Source organism: Neocloeon triangulifer, unplaced genomic scaffold (genome assembly GCF_031216515.1).
Source record: "Neocloeon triangulifer isolate White Clay Creek 2 clone unplaced genomic scaffold, ASM3121651v1 ptg000014l, whole genome shotgun sequence".
NCBI classification, from domain to species: Eukaryota; Metazoa; Arthropoda; class Insecta; order Ephemeroptera; family Baetidae; genus Neocloeon; species Neocloeon triangulifer.
Window position 1 is genome coordinate 6460374 of NW_026775556.1, and position 21854 is coordinate 6482227.

At 34.8% G+C, this 21854-nt stretch overlaps 1 protein-coding gene across 1 annotated transcript in view; it reads right to left on the reverse strand.

The window, feature by feature from the left end:
- Positions 1–21854, reverse strand: part of LOC132202051 (eye-specific diacylglycerol kinase-like) — a 131903-nt gene that overhangs the window by 99650 nt on the left and 10399 nt on the right. The window contains exon 3 of the mRNA XM_059628709.1: positions 15553–15884. The gene's annotated coding sequence lies outside the window, so the exon portion shown is untranslated. The remainder of the gene's footprint in view (positions 1–15552; positions 15885–21854) is intronic.

Genomic DNA, 21854 nt, shown 5'->3' on the forward strand with positions numbered 1-21854 from the left:
TCTATTTCAAGACTAACCTAATTAGCATTTAAGGGCAAAAAATACTGTTGATTATTTTGCTACAGAAAAAACAAATTCTAGTCGGCCGTTTTGATACCGAACGAAATTCGCGTTGTGTCGGAATAAAAAATTTATTGGCTGGGTGAAAATAAAAGCATCCAGCACTCACTCTATATCTGTCTGACTGGGAATCGATAAGGTCCCTCCCTAGATAGGGTGACATACACAGAAGACGGACAACTTTTCAGGGACGCTCGGCCGCAATTTTCCATCTGCTTTGCATCCCGGGCTGCCTTCCCTGCTTTTATTTCTTAGCACGTCCGGCACAAGCTTGTTGAATTGGCATATGGATAATTCACTCATTCAAGAGGGTGGCAGCGAAACAGGCAAATTCTTTCGATCGACTCGGAATAATTTCTACGCCAGCGACCCATGAATGAAATAAAATAAATTTGAAAGATATTAACATACCATCCTTGGCTAACCATTTTCATATTGATTAATTTTATTTGTGAGTTAAGCGTATACCGTCGATTGCATAAATTTGAATTAAAAGCGTGATAAGAAAAAGAAAAAAAAATATTGGAAAATCAAGGTAGCGATAAAAAGTTTCTCCCATTAAATTGAATCATTCCTAAGAAAATGAATTTATATTTTGTGAGGTTTCAGTCTAAATTATTGAGATATGTATTTTTAAGCACCTCAGCAGAATGAAATAATAATTTGCTTCCATGCATCTTAAAGTGTTAATTGTTTTCTCAAAAACTTCGCCTAATTGATTATTGTTTTACGCTTCCTACAAATAATCCAAATTAAATTTTTTCAACCATGGTCATATAAAACCTTTTTGCAATGACAATAAAATTCTCACTCTTCTTTGAATGAAGCTCCTTCAAATATAAACCAGCTGGCGGGAAGAAAGTTGAGTTCAGCAACGTTTATGATGCAATTCTCTGAGATAAATTAGCTCTCTACTTTTATATTGGCCTGCTGCTGAGGAAAGCACCAAGCGTGCAGTAAATCGTGCAGAATGAAATAATTACCGCAGCTGATAATTAAGCGGGTGCGCATGTCGCACGGTGAATTAATTGCCCAAACCTGCGTTTAATTACAGTTCGAAATTCTGCGAAAACAAGCATGAATCCGTTACTCGCGGAACGCTGGTGTTAAAGAGGATGCAAAGGGGTGAGATTTATGACCATAATACACACCAGCCGCGTAATTCGCCCGAACAGACAGCAGAGCGGTTCGCGGAAAACGCCGAGATTGCAGCAATGCGGGAGGGCGTGTTATTTTTCCGACCGAGTTTTTCCCAGAAAAGTGCTCGGGCACCGGATGAAGAGGGCTTCATTACGCGACCCATAAAACAGCAATCACCCCGGCTGCCGCACGAGAATCGCATTTTCGCCCCGCGTGCATTTTATATGCACCCAGCATGGGGGCGATATTTCCATAGTGAGATGAATAATAACGCTTTCGTATTTTTCTTCAGCTTTATGCTCTCGTTAAAGTACGATTAAGGAAAAAGTTTTATAGAAAATTAATTACTTAATTAACCTCTTTCAAAATTAAAATCAAATTATCCGTTGTGATTTAATTTATCCAGAAAAGCAAAACATGAATATCTGCCAATATCTGTAAAAAAAAATCAGTGTAAAATTAGACTTATTGAACAAATTTAACTTCCTTCTGCATAATAAATCGTTGTTAAATTTTTAATTAGAAAATGAGTCACCACGCTTAGCTTTTAGTAGTTTAATAAATTATTGTTATTATTTCTTTGACCCATTCGCCAAGGAACCAGTGCAAGAACAATTTCTTAATAAAACTTGTAAAAATAGAATTTACAATAATTGAGAACAATTATTATAAGCAGAAGAAAAATTATAAAAATTAATTAATTAAATTAAAAACAAATAAAGTAAACCCTTAACCTGACTAATTAATTAAATAAAGAAGCTGTTATTATTCTCCTTTTAATAAAATAAAGTTTTTTTTAAATTTTATAGAACTTTTATAGAACGCCAATTGTTTCAGCATTATACATTATCAACTCTCGTCAACTACCTTCAAAATAGTTGAGCTTCTTGGATTTTCCTTCAAAAGCCAAAGGTAGGAATACTTTAAAATTTTAAATGATTAAATATAAAAATCACGCACAGTGATGGCGGTCAAGGATGCGTTTAAAGCCCTCGTGACTGAGTCAAGGCGATATTTGGTGCACAGGGTGTGCTGATATCCTCGGTGTCGTGACCACCTGGTTCCGCGGGCTTTGCTCGCTCTGAGCAAAGAAGGCAATTTCGTGGATGAGCCACAAAAAATTTGGTATATTTTCCACGAGAAAATATATTGATTTTGCCTCGCAAGGCAAACCATCGCTGTCGGCCTCGTTTCATTCCACACAAGTACCATTATATGCCTCTATTTGTACTTGTGTGTTACTCTTCAGGGAGACGATTTTCCGCGAAAAAGCAGCATTCGTTCTTTATTATATAAGGGCGCGAAAAACTGATTTAATCTCGCAGAGCGCGCGAGAGTGGATTTCCGAGAACTTGGAAAAGGTCAGCGTGGGAGGTCTATTTGAGGAATTCGACAGCGAGTGTCGCGGATTAAGTCAGAGTAGTTTTATACATTATAGCAATGAGGACACGCAAAAGGGTGCTGAAGGACAAAGTAATAAACGCCTCGTAAAATATTCAACTGCAAATTTCCCGGACAACAAACTATTAACCTAAAATCCTTTTTTTTTTACTTAAAAACAATTAGAGAAAAAAATTTGGTAACAAAAGTAACAGATTATGAACTTTCATAGGTATTGTAAAACTAGTGATTTTTAACGGTATCTCTAAATAACAGACATTCTGATTCATTTAAAATTCAATTTTGTAATGTGTTTCTTTATTGAATTTATCTCACGCATTGCTTCTTCATAAGAATTATATTATTTTCAATAAGTAAAAGTATAACTACTCTTTTTAAGGCATATTAAGTCAAATTATCTCTTCAAATGATAATCTTTATTGATCAAATTTTTCTGTAAATTTCATATTCATGCTCTTCATTGAATTGTAAGGTCACTTTTTTCATAGAATTAAACGTGAAAAAAATTAATTAGTTGCTTTTAATGATGGTGTGTATTTCAAAAGCCGTGTCATAAAGGTTGTCTAAGAAATTTAAAGTTATTGACCAATCCAATATTGAAACAAGAGTTGTGATATATAATTGAGTATTTTTCTCATTAGATATCACGATATTATATCGGAAAATCTGAAAAGTTAAATCAAATACACACTTGTAAACACAAGGTTTCTTCTGTGTTAATATAATATTTTAATACTCCATTAATATTATTTAAACAAATGCAATGACAAATTTCCCATTTACGTTTAATTCACGTTGCTATTAATTTATTTCCTTCGTACCCTTGTTATTTTTAATTAAAAATATGTGAAATAAGAAAACATCCATATAATTATTTTTAAATTTTTATATTTTTTTCAAAAAGATTTGAATGTATGATTATATTATTATTTATTCTTCTCGGTCAATAAATTTGAGTTCATGGAACGGAATCAATAGTTCAGTAAACCATAACGAGAGGAGTCTGCATAGTTGCAAGGTGCATGCACAAAAAGATGCATGTGTATTGGTGCAGCGAGCTCGGTGCACGGTGATCGCGTGAACTCTGCGCCGCTATCGATCTCTCTAAAATTCGCTTGGGGTGAGCAGGCATTTGATGCAGAGCAGAGCCGGCCTGCGAGAGCAACACATGTGCCGGCACAACTCACGCTCTAATTGATTCACTCACAATCAGCTTAATACGCCAATGGGAATTGCCACGTAAACTCATCTCAGTTCACGAAATTAACCAGACACTCGCATCGACTGCAAAGGGTTGAAAATTTATCCTCAAATGGTCAATAAAAGTATTTTTTTTTTGCATAGTAAACATTTTGGGTTCTCATTTCTTCACAGATCTTTGTAAGAAAAAAGATATACACATATTTATTTGAAATTATTAAAAAAAAGGAAGTAAAATAAATTGATTTCAATTCTTGAATAATAAATATTTTAAAAGTAATTATTGACTTTACCCCTCGCGGAATTTTGTTTGTTAATTATTTCCTAATAATTTTTAAGTTCTAATTAAAAAAAAACTCCGTAGCCATTTTTTTTTTGCGGTTTCATGAAACATTTATTTGTTGGCTGGTAAAATAAACGGCGCTGAAATTTTACTACAATGTATGGAAAATAGCAACTTTTTTATTCATTCTTATTAAACAACCTCAAAATTTGACATCAGAGTGAAATAATTCGGGAAATTAATGCATTTAGGAATGGGTTTAAATTGGAAAGCATTTATCATCCTTCTAGTTCATTCCTGATAATATTGCAAAATTTTGACCAAGGCCAACGACAATGAAATTCGGTCGGTCTGTCACTGTAGATTTATGGTGCACTGGACGTGAATCTTTGTTCTAGAAAATTAGACAAACGCCTGTGTGTTTGCCGGTGCCAAGGTCAGCTGCTCAGGAGCCGTGACAAATTGGCCGCTGTTAAGCAACGCAACCCGTGAATTTTCCATGCGAATTGAGACACTCTATCATTACGCGGTAATTGATTGTTTTGGACGGCGAGAGGCTCGGGCAATTTATTTTACCTTCCATTTGGCATGCAACCGGCACTTTTATCCAAGAGATTGGGAGAGATTTTTTATTGCCACTTACCTAATCTTTAATACCAAATCACGCACTTACTTGCACAGCAAATTTTTTACATTTAATCTGCTGCATTCATCTCAATACAGATTTCAGAGATTTGATGAGAAAATAATTGTTTTTTTTTTTACCGATAACCAGAACTGAAAAAAATCTCCCAAGTGTTAACATAGAGGGGCAAAAATAATTTTATTTTGATAAATTTACAGTTAAAAAAGATTTCTCTTGCCAAAGTAAATACAAGTGGAACAAAATCTAGCGAGAGAAAGTTAAAATGGTTGGATAATATTAGGATCTGAAACAATCTGATGAACATTTTCAAAATTAATTTTTTATCTATGCCAGACAAAACTTTTCATTTTTACCAAGACAGTATTATCAAGACACAACAAACTTCTAAGCATATCATGAAAAATTATTGAAATGAACAAGTTTATTCAAAAGTATTCAAATCTGCACTTTTAATAACATTTTTAAATAATTTTCTTTCGGTAAGTGATCAAATAATTTTTTTTTCTTTTTTTACTCTTCTTGTTTTTATAGAAAGACCTACACATTTACCAAATTTAAGAGTCGCAATGTTTGTGTGGCAATACCAGCTAGTTGTAAGACTCGATTTATTGGGAGAAAGGGTTGAAGGCAGATCGCATCTCAGCAAGTCGTAAATCGATTCGGGCCAGCGTTTGTTGAAATTCAAAGCGTGTCCAGCACGAGACTGTCGCTTCTCTCCCTGTCAGCTGCCGCAGTGCGAATTGCGAGAAAGATTTGCGGGCCACCTTATTTTTTGCGCTCTCTTTTTCTTCTCTCTTTTATCTCGGGCTGGCGAAGTGCCCTTTTCGGGGCGAGTAAGCTGAGCACCCACCCAGTGGTACAAATGTGCGTGTACTTACAATTAGGAGGCAAGCACGTGGCTCACCAAACACTGCCCAATTAATGGAACGGCAAAGAGCGACTTTTCAGCGCGCAACACACAAGCAGATTAATATCGAGCCACTTTTGCCGCACGCCAGCGGAGCTGCACGAGTGGCCGGTATTTTCCAAAAGTAAAACTTCAAAAACAGAACAATTATCTGGAGAAAGTTTAAAACAATTATACATTATCTAACATAGTCAATGTGAATAAATTGAAATTTTAACTACAGTTCATTTAGATTTAACTGCAGCAAAAGATAAGGTATTATAATTGTAGAATTTAAAGATGCATGGGCTTGAAAGTTCTTTTTTTAAATATCTTCAATTTTCAGTAATAATATGCATTTTAACAGCATTTTTTTTCCCTCTCGTCTAACTTAAAGGGAGCCGGTCTGTTTTTAAGTCTGAAATTATCTAAGAAACAAAATTCAAGCCTTTATTCAATTTTCATGTCAACAACAAAATATTTATGTGCTAAAATTCAGAGGTCAGTTAAAAAAAATCACCCGTTTCAAATTCAAAAGGTGCTCATTAGTAGTTTTTATTTCTCTTTTTAAGTTCTATCAACATTTGAACTTTCATCAATCCATTACCTTTTATCATGAAATTTCCCAGTTAAGGAAAATGATTATTATAGTTCGTTTTGAACATGAAAATTGTGTAAAATTGATTAAAATAATCCAAGAAGGAATATTCATTTCATTGCGTTCTTCTTTTTTTTGTGTGAGAAGTTTCCGATTGCGGTCAAAATTTCGGTTTTTCTTCAGGTAGGCACCACTGACTGCGCTCATCAGCAAGTGAAGAACACCGGAGGAGCGAAGCAGAAAGAACGATTTTCTCTCGGTACTTGTGTAAGTAAATAGCAGTTTACAACTAAAAGCTTGTTCTGAGAGTTTGCTGATGCATTACGTGTGGTTTTGTAAACGATCAACCGTGTAGAAGTGAGGCAAGCATTTTGATGACTTACCAGCGAAATGAGCAAGAAATTTCTCACAAAGTAATTAAACCAATTAAACATTCAAGTTTTCTTCACTGCTATCATTTAATATTTCCACATCACCTAAATTTTTCTTCGTTAAATCTTAATTGGAAATTCTCATGATGTCCTAGATAAAAACAAAGTATTTCAGCAACAAATTAACATGCTGCATTGCAATGAAATAATGAAGCTTAAATAATAATAATTTAAGGAATTTAAGGTTGGTTAAAAAAAATATAATTTCAATATTATCCATTGAACCGAAAAAATTGAAAAAAAATTCCAAATTTATGAAGAACTGAAAAAGAAACGAATAACTGATCACCAATCTTGCAATTCTATTTTCATAACTGATAGTAAATGACTGCAAAATGAGATGCTCGCCATTAATCTTATGTTCAACTTTGTGGCCCGTCAGTCAACGAGTAGGCTTTAAATAATGATCACTGGAGCAAACAGAAAGGGCGGATCGAGCAAACTGCTGCCGGTGCTCTCACAAAGTGCAATTGCACGTGTATTGAAACTGAATAATTTACTCTCCAGACGAACAAGAGAGGCTCCCGGTCCGGATCTCTCTCGCCGCCATAATGTGGTTGACGTCACACATTGTGGAGCGGCAGAGTATTATTTTCCACAAGTACATAGTTTGCAGCGCAAGGTGTGCATATTGTATAGCACGTTATTACACACGTAAATAGATACATCCATATATGCACTGCATGTTACGGGGATTTAGTTGCAGTTTGTATCGACCAGCGCAGGCGATGATGATGACGGGGCGAGCAGCCAAGCACCCCCGCGACCGATAAATAATTTTATGCATGTGTCACTCGCAGACCGCACCTCGTTCACACCAGCTGACCTATTTTGGCGCATGAAAAACGGCCTGGCGCCTTGTGCGTTGTGGGCCGCTCATTTCCAATCAACCGCAATGACAACGTTCGACTGTCGAGCAATGTGGTTCTTTGAGTGATGCGCTCTCTCTATAGTCTTTGAAGTTGTTTTTCTTGCGATCGGGTTTCGCGCCACGTGCCCAACAATGTCCTACAGATGAGGCGAGAGGATAAGTTTTCCCTCACACTTGGGAGTTTTCTGATAGAGTCAAGAAGCATTTCAGTTTGGAAAATTAATCATGTCTTAATTTTATTTTTAATTTTCAATGGGCATTCAAAGTTCATAAAATTTCAGGGTTTTAATTACACTAGAATTATAGTCCGAAAGGTTTGGCAGAATTTTTTTTGGATTTTGCTTAAATCAATCTGCAAAAACTGAATTATTATTAAAAAATAAATTTACAAATGAAAATTAAAAATTTTTACTTTCGTTTTTTTCTTTCAAATTTTGACTTTACGTTCATCAGGTGCAAGTAATTTTTCAAAGGTTTTATGCATTTCACATTTTTTCCTAGGTCTTTTAAAAAAAGAAACAAATTATGATTGCTACAAAATTAAAATGCAAAATGATGAAATATTAATTTAATACAATTGGACTAAAATAGCAATTATTTTTTTTAATTAATAGACGCGAAAATTTATCTATTTATTTTTCTGTCAAAAAATCCACTTTCCCAGCCCCAAAGAATGTTTACAAAATGAGAAAATAAGCCTCAAAATTAATTTGCATTTAGTGGAATTTTTGGTTCTTGGAATTGTTTCAACTTGGAACTCCTTAATTCAAAGTTTCGGCGCTTTTAGTCTTAAGTTAGCTGTAGTTAGCTTGACTGCGGAAATAATAATTGCCTCGGGATTCTGCAGCCCGGAATAATATTCGCTTTGCGCGGCAGCGGCCAACCCCGCCAACCCGTATGTTGTGTGTTATTATTCACCCCCCTGCATTATTTATTCGCGAGTTCTTTTGTTCGCATATGATGAGAAGGATGAGTCTGGCCCCTTTTATCTTCAGGAGCCAAGAAGGTCGGAGGTCAATGGAATGAGCGGCAGTAGACGCGAGACGGGTCAATTGCGCTCTCCGACCCGCTTGTCAAGCGCTGCCACTAATTAATTGCCTGCCATTATTGCGCACCCCGGCAGATTTCGGCTGACACGAAAAGTTGCGCCTGGCCAAAGAGCCTGCAGCTCGTCAATGTACAACCAATTAGTGAGGACGACCCTAATCGAATTTCTCAGCAGCATGAATTTTCAGGCAAGCTTTACAGCTTTGGGCAAAGTGTTTAACATTTTTGCACCAGGAAATAAACTAATAATAAATTTTGGTGCACATATTTGGCTTGTGAAAAATGATTATACACTCTCAAAATTTTACAAACAATAATAAAAAGATTTGTTGACAGGGTGTTATATAAACACAAAAATAATGCAATAGAAAACTTTTTAGCTAAAAGTAGAAAAATTAATTAATGCATGAAATGAAATGAATTTTAGCAATAATTTATTAATCATATGATTATCAATTTAAATATTATAGATAATTTAAATTTAGTGAAATCAAATCGCAGTTTAGTTTTACTTATATTGATATTGGTTAATATTGTTTTTAAATAAGAAGGAAAAGGGGTATTAGGAATGATTCTACAATTATTATTTAACAATATATAAAAAACTATCTAATTTACTTCTCTCAGACTTATTTACAGCAAATACTTAGGGGTCTAATAATTAAATTAATTTCAATATAATAGAATAAAAAATAATCATATGACATAAAATATCTTACTTCACTAAAAGTCAAATTCCGCGCTTCTTTGATCGAAAGAGTTTAAAAAAAATCTCGGTTACTTTGAAGGCAACTCCCCCCGGCACTACGCTTTAATACGACGTTCCCTGACCGGACTGCCGGGGTGAAACAACAAGATGAGCAGCAATATTATGAAGTTGTCAAGGTGCCAGTTTATAAAAGACTGTGCATGTGTACATTCTGTGGAAGAAGTGCGAGCAGGACGATCCTATGAATAGCGATAGCAGGCTCTCTTGCTGTGCACGTTGTTTGTTTTGCTGTCGCGTGTGCATAAAAAAGACGTAAAACAGGGCGTAAAATAATTAAGCTGGCGGCGCACGCAGGGAAAAAGCGGACATGGAGAGGATTGGCCGCTAAAATTAAGAGCCATACGACCCTTTGAGAAGAAAAGCACTGCTGAAAGTGAATGCGCGGATTAAATTCACAAAAATTCACTTTTTATTTTGTAATATTTTTACATTTATATTCATTTTCAACCCTCAAAAATTCATTCAAATACTTTATATTCCACTAAAAACAAGCTTGGAGTTTCTTATTTTAATCAAAATTTATGCAGAGATTATAATATTTCTGTGAGTATGCTTGAATATTCTAATTGATCAATTTATTATTTTCAAGTGCATTTAGTCTTTAAAAATCGTCGAATAATAACAAATCAATCAATATTTCAGTTTAAAAAAAAAAACACAAAGCTCAAATGCGTTTAATTGGTGAGAAACAAAATAAAATATGCAAAATAAGCAAGTTTTTTTTATAAAAAAAGGATCCATTGTTAAAAAAGAGATTTAAAGACTTTCTTTCATTTAAAGTGATTTAAAGTTTTGGTATGTAAGAAATAAGAATTAACAAACCAATTTAGAATCACTTATGGCCATGCCTATGGAGATATTAACTAACTAATTTGGTTGAACATAAATAAGTTTTCGGAAAGTAAATTAAATTTAAAAGCAAGTATACAAAAAAAATTTATTTTAACGAAACGTCCAAACACCGAAATGTATTCTTCAGCTTAAAATTTTATTTTTTAATAGAAATTGTTTTTCCTGTAGAAATGCTGGTACATATCAATTTCAAAACAGAATTAATTAATTTACACTTTATCCTTTTTCAGGCTGATAGATTTTATGCCGGCTAGAATAATAAAGCTATTTATTACGGCTAAAAAAAATACTTGGTAAATTTATAGATTTTTGTGTGAAAAATGACAAACTTTCATGTCAGTTAATATGACTTAGGTTTGAGAAAAAAAATTATTGAAATTCGCAGCGAGGCAAAACAAGATGAAAATTTTGTGATAGCGCAGGGGCGATTGCGACAGGTGTTAGTAATGAAGCGGACGAAAAGCTGAGAGACGCGCCGCCTATAAATAAGTCGCGAGTCTCAAAGCCAAGAATAAAAGCACTTTAGTGGAGGTGGTTGGTTGAATAGTTGGTGCTCCTCTGCGGCCGCCCCGATGCCTCTTGCGGCGTCCCTATTAGCACCACACTCGCACACCAACAACAACGAGAAATGCCTTAATTCTATTCGGCGCGTTTCCTTTTTCTTACTATCCTGGGGACCAGAGCTAAAAATAGAGGATTTAAGAAAAGTTTTTGTTCACTTTTGCTCTCCGAAAAGGAATTTCCATCCGCTTTTGAGTCAAAGCTGCTACGGCAGCTGGCCAAAGGGTTGTTTTTTCGACCGGCGCGCATTTTTACTTTTGATCATGATGTTGTAAAAACAAATATAAAACTTCTGGCTGTTGGCAAATTTGGCTGTGCACGAAAGGCACAATAATGCACACGACAAAGACGAAACGGCTGCTTCAAAGAGAACAAGTTTGTAGTTTATTTTAATTAAAAGTTTTTGTGTAAGTGTTTGTAACACTTTCAAATACTTATCTGTTTGTATAACATAAATTAATACGTGGATATCGCTCACATCGTTGATTTTTCAATTATTTTCTGCCAACATACTTAACTAACTTAAAAATTTCATAATTTTCTTATCCACCAAAAAAGCTCAAGCATTAATATTTCATAAATTTTTCTAGCACTTGATTTTTTTACTTTAAAATTAGAGGTTTTGCAAGAAAAATTACTACAAAAATTGCGAATATTTCGTCAAACGGCTGAAATTTTTTGCTAAAATATACAAAGACCTTGCGTCTGTCATTCTAAAATTAGTTATTCTGACTCGGTCTAGAGCTGGGTGATACACATCCAAGTCTATTTATTTTTATGTCTGTTCTTATTATACAGTGGCGTCGTTTAAATCCGATTTTCTGTTTCCACAGTCAGTCAGCCGCGCGCACTAAGCCTAAATAGTCACTTTCGCTCGTGATCTACATCGAGCACGTTTTTCTTTCAGCGAAACGATCAAAGGAGGCTTTAATTGACGTTGACCGAGAACATTACCCGTAATTTATTCAAGTGGCGCGCCTCTTAAGAGCGGCTTACTGCGACCCAACAGATTTGTCGAGCCTTTGAAAAAATCTCTGACGACAAACGTAACAACAAAAGGACCCGACGAAAAACGCACTCCTTCTTTAGAAACCGCTGAAAAGCGCGGGTTGCTGGAAATCAAGCACCGTGCTAAATAACACGCAGGCCTCTTTGTCCACCGATGGGGAATGCATCAAAGTTGGCGAACGCTCTCAACTATGCTTTGAGCGGATTTGTGCACGAGGCAAGTATTGGCGAGCACCCCTTTCATCTGGCAAGTGTGGCGAATAAGCCTTTCGGCCACTCTTCGGCCCACGCCCGGAATTCGCCTGAATAGTTTCTCGGCTTGATCACATAAGTTGTAAATTTCCAACACACTTCCAACAAAAGCGGCTTATCAATTCTAGGCGGTTACCAAAATAGAACCATAAAAAAGGGGAGTGTTATTTACTTATTTCTTAACGGAATTTGCGATTGAGTGAGCCGCGTAAGCAGTTGTGCGCTTTTAAGGTGGAATGCTCGTAATTTTTTGGTAATTACTCATAAATATGATTATGTGCCACTTGCCACCAGTCGTGCACCAACTTATGGGGTTTTTTTTATTCTTCAGGCACACAATCTAATTTCAAATAAACCCAATAAATTTATCCATGGGTTTATGCTTTGATTTGTAAGGTCAAATTATGAAGGAATTATTAGGAATGAATTAAATTGAAAATCCAAGACCTATCAGACAAGGCTCAATTCATCTCACTTTAATATTCAGAATTAATAATCCACAACTGGCAATGCGATAGCAAAAAATTACTATCTTGTTACACTAACAAAAAAAATATTCTCTTTTAGACTTACTTACTTAGGCGACGAAAATTAAAATTGTCCGTGTAGTTAAAAATTATTATAAAGATAAACATTCCATATCAGAAATATTTTAAATCTACTGTTATTTTTTAAACCCAAGCCAACACACACAATCCACCTTAAAAAACGCCCTATCGAGCTTTTCTTTATCAGAAGGAAGTAAAAATCCAGGCTCAAAACACGTCAGAGTGTGTGGTTGCAAAAGCCATGTGACAAACAAATATAAAACGCACTAGTTTGTATATCAAAGGCGACCCGCAGCAACAAGCTTGCCTTTTGGCTCCTGCCAGCTCGACCGACCGACAGCGGATGCTTTTATTATCTAATGCAGCCATTCAATTAACGGGCTGTAAAAAATTGAAATGTTCCATTGCGTGCTGGCGCATGCAGAGCGCCGAGTCTTTTATCTTTTAAACAAGGCGGGAATAACGCTCTCTTGGTTTAAGTGGTCACAGAATTAATGTGTGTATTTTCCTCCATCCCTTATTGCGGCCTGACCTCAGATAAAATAACAAGTATATTATTAAAACCGATTGAAACTTTTGTTCCAGTGCAGTGCTATTGGTTTGTATAAGGAGTTGAAAATGAGGTTGATTAAAAGTTCTAGAAGTCTCCAGTGAATACCGTATTCTCATTTCATAATTAAAAAGGTAAAAACTACTTTTTTTTAGTTTTGAAATTATTGGATTTTAAGAAATAAAAAAATTAATTTTATATTAAATAGTCACTTTTATTCTAACATACTTAGTGAAATTTTGCAGTGTTTTGAATTATTTATTATATTGTTGAAAAATTGTTATTTATTTTTAAAAAAAAATCCGTTAAATTTTTTAGATCTTTAACGCTACGTGTCTATCAATTAATATGAAGTGAGAAATTTAAAATCAGTACAACTTTTTAATTTTAAATCAACTTTCATATTTCGTTTTTGTTTCTCCCCTAATTAATTTAAACAATTTTGAAACTAACACAGAAATTATAATTTTACTGTCTTGTTTAAAAATAAATTTTAATAGAAAAGCAGGCGAACAAATAATGTGACTGCCAAAAGCAGTAACGACACGTCTGGCCTATAATCTGTCGCGCGATGAGTGAGTCAAGGATTTTGCGTGGTCGGATCAAGACAAAAAAGTGGAGCCGCGGCAAATTACATTAATCCGCTGCAGCACAAGCAGACGTCTCTCTCGTGACACATGTGCAAGAAAATAAAGGAGCTGTCAGAGCACCTGTTCTCTCATTTCAATTCTATTTGCAGACAGATCTTGCCGAGTTGCACAGGCAGAATTACACTTGAATATAATTCACTTTTATTCCACCTGACTGACTTAATCAGAGCGACACTCTCTCAAAAGTTATGGTGCATGCACTTCGCCAGGTTGCGCAGTTTCATTTCGAGCCAAATCTGATTTTTTTTTTCGTTGTCTTACTTAGAATAAAATCGTAAGTAAGACGCCGAGTCATCGCCTGCGTTTAATTCCCTCACCGGAACGCATCCTTGACCTTAAATAGGGCGATGCACACGACCGGTCGCCGCGTGCGTTGGTTGTATACCAACTGTGTGGTGCATAATATGGTAGGTTATCCTAATCGGCATTGTTGCTAACTCTGAGAAAAACTTTCACTTCACCTCCAGCACCTCGGCTGCTGGGTCACCGTTCTCCAATCGGACGCGAATTGGCTCACTCACCCATGGCCCACTCAGACACTATTATTAATCATGTGTCAGAATGTAAAAATATTATGTATACAAATTTATTCATGGTATGGAGTAATGGATTATTTGTTTTTAAGGCAAACTTTATTTATCTTCAATTTTTTTGTGTGTTAACTTTTCAATCTTTTTATTTATTTGCTAAATAAACAAAGAGCACATCTAAATTGCATAGCTCAATAATTTATTGCTGAACGTTTTATTTAAAATTTTTAAATTTTTTACTGTAAAAAAACAAAAATACAATAAATTATTATTATTTTGATTAAAAGTATATGCTGAGGGTTAGATTGAATATAAAATTTAAAAAATTCGTCTCAGTATAAATGTACCCTATTTTATTGCCATATATTTAAATTTGGTTTAAATTAAGTGAAATTAAGTTTGTGGTGTACCGTGATGCACACTGCCCAAATCGAATTGCGCCGAAATTAATCATACAAAATAATATTCTAAAATAAAAAAAACCAAACGAAAATTTTCCACAATTGGATATAAGACAAAAATATAGATTTTCTGGAAAATCTTAATGGGAAAAATCAAGAAAATAATTTTGTGCTATTTGTAAAGCCATAAATTGAAAAAAAAAATAAAAATTTAATTAATTTAAAAAAAAAACTAAACTTACGGCAGAATAAATTATAAAATAGGTTTTCATCTTATTCAAAGGACGTAGAAGAGGTTATAAAAATTGATGCGTAAATATATTTTCAAATATCAACGTTGTTGATGAATGAAATTTCAATGTAGGTTACCGGTACCGATTCACCGAGAACTAACAATGGACAATGGTCCTGAAAAATTAATTCTCTCATTGTTTGTATTCCGTTGCGTATTAATAATTACAAAGCACCACCATAATTAATTTAGAAGCGGCTTGCGTGTCAGTTTTTCATGTGATTCCCATGCGAATAGAGACTCGGAAAGCACCGTGAGCTCCACCTGCGCCCATCAGGTGTCACCTTCAGGTGGGCGTGTCCGTGCGGAGAAAAAGTTATAGGCGAAAACAACATTAATTTATACTTCCGCAATAGCTACAATTTTTTAGCCGAAAGAAGTGAGACGTTGAAAATAAATTTTTAACATAAATAAAAAAATCCATTTTCATTAAATTAAGACGCATTAATTAGTAAAAATTAAATTGTTAAAAATTTAAAATAATTTAAACAGACCGAAACCGCAAGTTTATCTTTAAAAAATAATCGTGGGTCTAATTTAGGACAAGAGGCAAAGTGTGGTGAATGAGACACTTACCACGACAAGGATTTTGGTGCACTTCCCGGCCGCATTTCCGTCTTGCGAGCACAGAAAATAGCGCACTGAACACAGCACTTGTCACTAACTCGGGACAGCCCGACACCTGTGGCACTAGAGTCCAACACCGACCACCGACTGCCAGGCATGAGTTTATTTCCCGCTCAGCTGCTGCGATTCCTTTGTGTGCCCCGCGCCGCTCCCGAATGCCGACATCCGTCAAGGTCCCTCGCGGTTGCTCGCGGCCGAAACTTTTCATTCAGCTGCCATCTACATGGACTACTGGCAACTGCCATGGTGAATTCAACAGGCGAAACTTCTGGTAATAGAGCCTAAAATGAAATTAAAAAATTTAATTTATATTCAAAGCCTTTAATATTATATATTTCTATTTAAAAATTCATAAAATTAAATAATGTTTTTGTTAACCGTTTAAATAATTTTATATGTTTTTAATTCCTTTTTCATGGCACCCAATATTCGAGTTTGTTCATTAAAAAAGCTTTCAAAAGAATATAGTAATAGGATTGCTATAAGGGAACTCGGAACTCATTATAAAGGGATCGATTTTGAATACTCCACTTAAGTTTTATTTGACCATGACACACGTGCAAGTTTTAAAAGAGAAGAGCACAAAACGTTGAATTCTATAAACGAGCTTCTAAAGATATGAAGCCGTTTTTGTACCTAGCTAGAATTTTTGGAGTAGTTCCATTTTCAAAATTTACAAAAAGTGGAATTTCAACCTCCAGTTTTGCACGTCGCTACTCTTTAGTGCTGCAAATATCAGCAATTTTGATGTACTTCTTTTACAAAGTTTACAGCATCAAATTCAAATACATTGATCAGCTGGACGCCAAAAACGATTTCAGATTTATGATTACAACTTTAAGTGCAGTGTTGAGCTTTTTAATTGATTATATCAATGTATGGGCAATTGTGTTTACCTCACAAAAATGGCCTTCGACAATGGACCTATTTCTCAAGAATTTTAAATTCGTGGACAAAATTTTATCTCATCGGCCCAGCCAACTCCGAGCGTCTCTTTTGACTATTTTTGTGTTGGCTGAGATATCTATTCGCAACTACACGAGCGCCTTCTTCACAGACTCGTGGCTGCATCAAATATTGTCTATTAGTCCAAGAATCATTTACGACATGAACTTAACCACGGAAATGCTAATTTGCATAATTTGCATGGAAGTGAGGGCCAGGCTATGCAAATTAAACGAAAAGATTCGCCACGGAGAATTCAGCCCAAAGAAAATACGACAACTTTTTGATACATTAGAAGCGCTATTTTCTATTCATAAGCGTCTAGCAAAGGTTGCTAGATTTCATCTGCTCATGGACCTTTCCCAAATGTTTACGTTGATCGTGACTAGAACTCTAAACTTTTTTTTCGTTTGTTTATTGAATGGCAATAAGGAGAGTGAGTCAAAGTCGTGGTGCTTGTACAGTTTTATTTCGGCACTGGACTGCTCTTGGAGATTCGCATTCATCGCAGCTAGCTGTGGAAGCTTGCAAATTGAGGTAATTTAATATTCACCACAATTTTTAATTTATTACCATTGTGTTTTTATTTTTAATTATAAGTTAAAAATTCATCTTTAAATTTTACAATTTTTGCTGCAAAATCCGGTTAAATGACACCTTAATCGATCTTCTGGCAAAGATGATAATTTTATTTTAATTATTAATTATAATATTTGGATTTCTCGACAACAATAATTATAAAATTGATTAACGAAAGTGGCTTATAAAAATACATTCAATGACCTGGTGATATATTTTGCAACATAATTCATATTGGTGTGAGGAGTTGCGCTGCTGCTCAATTAAAGCAATAAAGTAAGTAAGCACTCTGTGTTTATGAAACAGAAATATCAGGGAGGCAATGTATTAATCAGAATAACGTACAGAATAAATCATCTTCAGTGGAAAGCGTTTAGAATTATATAGTATGTGTTAAAATTGAGAGCCGACTTCATTTGATCGATTTTGACAATTCGATGTAATACCACTTTATATAATTCGGCATCATCCACGCATAAGCTTACTCTGGTTCTATGAACAGAGCACGTCCGTAGAATTTACTAATTTCAAAAGAACTTAAGATGAGGTCGTTTTTCTACCTGGCCAGAATTTTTGGCGTGATTCCATTTTCAAAATTGACGGAAAGTAGTATTTCTGCTTCCAATTGTGCTCGTCGCTATTCTCTAGCGTTTCAAATATCAGCAACTTTGTTGTACGTTTTCGTCACTATTATTAGAGTTAAACACAAGTACATTGACCAACAGCAAGCAAAAAATGATTTTAGACTAATCGTGACCACCATAAGTGCAGTGCTTAACTTTTCAATAGACTATGTCAACTTATGGGCAGTTGTGCTTCTCTCACAAAATTGGCCTGCAACTCTGGACCGTTTTCTCAAGAATTTCAAAATCGTTGACAAAACTTTATCACAACGGTCTAGCAGATTGCGATCTTCGCTTTTCATTATCGTCGTGTTGACGGCGATTTTTATCCGTAATGCTGCGTCATTAATGCTATTGATGAACTCAGTTTTGCGAGATTATGTGCTTTACCTTTTCATCGTACCAAGAATCGCTTATTGCTTTAACTTAACCTCGGAAATGTTAATCTGCCTAATTTGTATGGAATTGAGGGCAAGACTACGTAAATTAAATCAGAAGATACGCCAAGGAGAACTCAATACGATGGAAATACCACAACTTCACAGTGCACTGAAAATTCTATTTCTAATGCAAAAGCATTTTGCCAAGAAGATTAAATTCATTTTGCTGACTGACCTTTCTCAAATGTTCATGTTGATCGTCGCTAGCACTTTGAACGTATTTCTTATTTGTTTAATGAGTGGATCTGAGGAAAAGGAGTCAAATGCGTGGTGCTCGTATAATTTTATTGTGGCACTGGACTGCTCATGGAGATTCGCATTCATCGCTGCTAATTGTGGGAGTTTGCAAATCGAGGTAATTATTACAACAATGAATCGGTTATTACATGTGAAATTAGATTAAGTATTCTTATCTGATTTCATGTTTAAACATTTCTTTTAGAGCATTTTAATGAATTTCAATGGATTTAAATTTACTCAGATTTATTATTAATTCTGCTTTTAACTCTTCATCCTATTATCTTAATTTTAAATAAGTATTTTTCAAAAGATATAAATATTCTTGGAAAAATTTTAAATGGGAAAAAATGGAAGGACAAAAGGCGACCTGCGGTCTGTTGGTACTAATTGCGAAGGTTTTGTCGTGTCAAAACCAAACTTTAACTAACGTTAGTGAAATCCACCTTGAGTGTTTTAGCATTAAATTTAATAATTTTTTACTAATATATTAATAATTTATCAAAAAAGTAAGTTAAGAAGAAATTATATTTTGAGTCATTACAGTATTCAACATATTGAATAATGCATTGTGGGGAAAAGAAAACCAGAAAAATCAATAAGCATAATTTTAAATTAATCTATCAAAGATGTTCATTCCTTTTGAAAATGAATAGAGGTGCGCAACTTCGTCAAATAATATTATAATAATCGTAATCATACTGAAAGCTTGTTATAGATCCCCCACCTGTTCCAATATTGCTGGCCCGACTGCAAACATGAAGACGTTTTTGCATTTAACTCGAATTTTCGGTGTCGTCCCTTTTACAAAAGTGTACGAAAATAGACTCTTAACAAACACCAGGGCAAAACAATACGCAGTAGCTTTTCAAGTGTTTGTGGCATTGATTTACTTTGCCTTCAGTTTTTTTCATATCAAATTTAATTACATTAATAACCAGCATCAAAATTCCAATGATTTTAGAATTTTAGTAAACTCAATAACTGCTGTAATAAGTATCTTCCTTGACTTTCTGAACATCGCATCTATAATTTTTCTTTCACTCGAGCTACCGACAACACTAAATGTCATACTTGGAAATATTTCAGATGCGGATAATATTTTAATGAGCAAACCCTCAAAGCTAGGAGGAATTTTCTTGAAACTTTTTGTAGCGGTTGATATCCTAGCCCGTTATAGCTTGTCAATAAGAACCATTTACATTTTGGGCAAGTGGCAATTGCTGTGTTTTCACCTGGGTCCACGAATCGTTCACGGAATAACAGTGGTCACTGAGATGTTGGTATGCATCGTGAGCATGGAGTTGAAAAACCGACTGGAATTAATGAATGAAAAGTTACGTACAAATACGCCTAACGTTAAGGAGACAAAGAAGCTTCAGATAATTTTAGGACATATCTTCAACAGTCAAAAATGCTTTTCTTCGGCCAGGGTGCGTCGGTTTTTGCTCCTCGACCTGTCGCAATTGTTCATACTTATCGTCAGTGGATTTCTAAACTCGTTTATCGTTTGTTGGATGAGTGATTCCAAGGATGCATCAACAGGATTTTGTTCCTACACATTTTATGTGGCATTTGACTGCTCTGTGAGATTTGCACTCATTTCAAAAAGTTGTGGAAGCATTCAAATTGAGGTGAGTACAACTTGAATTAAAATTTTAATTTTCCAATAGCTAAAGAATGAACCATAAATAATGAGTATTTGGACGGTACGCGAAAGAAGTAGAATTAGAATGATGAGTGTTGTTTATTTAATTTTCTTTATAAAGTAAAATTATTGATTTCCTTTTCAGCTCAATACAAACCCTTTCAATTATATAATAAGCGCTAACGGCCAAACATAACACATCGTACTGGAAAATGGGCCCATTTTTACATTTTGCTCGCGTTTTTGGCGTGGTGCCGTTTTCACGGTTAACTAAAAGCTGCGTCCACACTTCTAATTTTTCCCAAACATTCGGTTTTTTGCTCCAATCAATATCTTTTTGTATCTTTGCTTATGTCGGTGCCCATTTCTTCAAAAATTTTTACGTAAAAGCTGAAACTAGTGATTTTCGTCAGACCGTTACTGCTTTAGCAGCAGCGATAAATCTTGCGATCGATATGTTCAACATAATTTCAATCATTCAGGTTTCGCAAAAAATGCCATCAGTTTTGAATATCATATTTAAAAATTTTGAGGTTACCGATAAATATTTAACCATCAAGAAAAGCAATCGTGCCTTGTTCACGGTGTTATTTACGGTTGTAGTTATGATTTTTAGAAACATCGCTTTCTGCGCAACCGAGACATTGGGCTTAGGCATGGCATTGATTTGGAGCAGTCGGCTAATTTACTGTATTATTTTAGTGACAGAACAATTAATTTCACTTTTAAACTTGGAAATAAAATGCAGATTGTCGACTTTAAACGCAACTCTTAGAGATCTGTGTGCTTCTAACAAGGAAATTGTTGGTTTACACAATGTTTTTAAGTCCATTGTTGAGAGTCAATTAGTGCTAGCGTTGACGGTTAAAAAGTTTTTGCTCTTTGATTTGTCGCAACTATTTTTATTGGTTCTTACTGGCATTCTAAACGTTTTTGTGTACTGCATTATGGGCAAAGAGACCATCTATTCTTGGTGCATGATGAATGCAAGCATTGGCGCGGACTGCACGTGGAGATTTTGTGCCCTCATCGGAAACTGCGGTGCTCTACAAAGAGAGGCATAGTATACTAAAATGAATTATGTTTATCAACTTAAAAAAACTGCATTATTTGAATCACGTATTTAGTGGATTTTTTTCATTCCCCATATTTTTCAACTTTTATTTTAACTATATAGTATTTATATAAATATTTTATTTCATTAGCCAAAGTACTGACCCCGACTCACCATAGTTGTATGATGGTGGGAGAATCTACCACCAGCTTTTTATGTTATTAAATTTGCTTTTGCTGCCAGGAGTATCGATTGAGTATCACAATTGAAAAAAGTAATATAAAATTTAAGATGTCAGTCAATATTTTGCACTCTTTTAAATTAAAGAGCTTTGAAGTGGAATAATATGGAAATTTATAAATTTATGATTATGTAAACATATTCTAGACACTCCAAGTTGTCACAGTAATTTTCATAGTACTAATAAAAGTCAATAATCATCTTGTCAATTGAATTCTTCATAATACTTCTAGCAAGTACTAATCAAGAACGCTACTAAAAAAGCTAAACGGAATGGAAGATTAAGAATAGTCTGATGACTAGCTTGTAAAATTGCACAAGCAATGGTTCCCTTTCTGTATTTGGCACGTGTTTTCGGAGTGGTTCCTTTCTCTGTTGCGACAAACGGTAGCATTTTGGCCACAAAAATATCTCGATTAATTAGTTTCTCATCTCAATCTTTCTGTGTTATTCTATTTTTCATTAACGTTTTGAATTATTACGTA